Source organism: Delphinapterus leucas, chromosome 5 (assembly GCF_059928025.1).
Source record: "Delphinapterus leucas isolate spDelLeu-1000000601 "Yukka" chromosome 5, BTC_Dleu_Yukka2, whole genome shotgun sequence".
Classification (NCBI taxonomy): Eukaryota; Metazoa; Chordata; class Mammalia; order Artiodactyla; family Monodontidae; genus Delphinapterus; species Delphinapterus leucas.
This window is the reverse complement of record NC_143133.1, coordinates 24218652-24220305: the sequence shown is the minus strand read 5'-3', so window position 1 is coordinate 24220305 and position 1654 is coordinate 24218652. Positions and strand designations below refer to the sequence as shown.

General features: G+C 34.8%; 1 non-coding gene across 1 annotated transcript; it reads right to left on the bottom strand.

Moving 5' to 3' along the window:
- Positions 1 to 544: 544 nt before the first annotated feature.
- Positions 545 to 663, bottom strand: LOC115801959 (U5 spliceosomal RNA). The gene has a single exon (XR_004022336.2). It is a non-coding gene; the product is annotated as a U5 spliceosomal RNA (small nuclear RNA).
- Between the last annotated feature and the right edge of the window lie 991 nt (positions 664 to 1654).

Below are 1654 nucleotides of genomic sequence, written 5' to 3'. Positions count from 1 at the left end.
CTATTCTTAGAAACAAGACAAAAGCCTTCTTCCCTGCTGTGGGACACAGCAAGCCTGGCAGAAAGAACACCTGAGTGCTGAAGTCAGTACCTGACTTATGGCAGAGCCTGGGGAGATTACCATCCTAATAACAGAGGTCTGAAGGCCCCAGCTATGTAGATTGAACATCCAGGAGGAGGAATTAAAGGAAGTCAGTAAATCACAAGCATCCACTGAATATGCAGCAATTGATTTGTGTTTGTAATTGGGTTGCACATTAGGATCTGGAAAATATACTTGCTTTTATGTAAGAGTAAACATACAATATGGCAAGAATATATAAGGGCCCTTGATTTTATGACTTGATTCATAAAGTTCTATTTTGTCAGTATAGTTAGAAAAGAATGAATTATTCAGTTGTATCTCCTTACTTTCACTGATTTAAACAGGAAATATCCATCTAAAGTCAAAGATCATGCCAGAAATCTGACAGTTTTCCAAAAGAATAAATCCTTAGAGAATTCATGGGAGTTATTCAATGCTCTTCTGAGAAAAGGATGCTGTGAACTGAAGAAAAGTTTCATTAACATCAGGAGTTTCTTTTTTTTTTTTAAATTGTTTCTCTCCACGGAAATCTTTAGTAAAAGGCGAAAGACTTATGCGTTCTGAAGAGAAACCAGAGTGTAGGAGTTTCATTTTTGCTTAAGTCGGTCATTCTTTCTATTCAGACAGAAGAAAGCAGCATGCTCCTTTGTCCCAAAATGGAGAACTAATTGAGTTTTCTTTGAAAAATGACAGCAAAATTTGTTATTTAATTTTTCCTAAGCCTGTGTTTATTTTCAGTTCCAATAAAATAATAATTTTGAACACCAGGGAAACTGAATCAAGTGGAACAGAGCGTCCCTGTAAGAACATCAACTGAGTCTCAGAGGATTTATTTGTGTACCAGATGGTAACACATCTCACACTGACTCAGTGTTCACTTCTGATAAAACAAACTAAATTGTGAAAGTCAGAAACTGCCAAGGTTAGCTTAGCAACACTGCTAAACACGAGGAAGCAATCCTGATGCACCTGAGACACGGAGGGATTAGAAAAAAAAAACAACACTCTTTTCACTTGTCATTTATCTCAGGAAAAGACTGAAATCTTATTGGGTTTGTTGAAGTCATAATTATTATTTGAGGGCTGAACTCTCTCTTATGAAACTCAAGTAATCTGATTGCATTGGAAAGGTATTAGACAAAAATCTTTTCTGAAATATACATATTTATACTTTAAATGTCAAAGGAGAAATGGGGAAATGTATGGCCATCAGGGCCAAAAATTAAATAGGAATAAATGAAATTGAATAAATATTGTGTTTCCTCGATGTGAGGCACAGCAATAGGAATTTTGAAGGCTACTAGGGCTATAAATCATAGTACCTGCTTTAGAAGCAGCTTATACTTTAATCTAGTAGAGAAAGGATATAAAACATCAAATTATAAATACCATACATGCTAGAAATTATAAATAATCTGTGTATAAAATGAAAGGGATAAGATGGGAAGTCCATGGTAAAGTACAAACAAAAGGAACAGTCAATTCAGAAGTAAAGAAATTATTTGAACTGTGGGTATTTCAGAAAAAAAAAATTTTACAACAACGTAGAATTTGAACTGAGTCTCAGAGG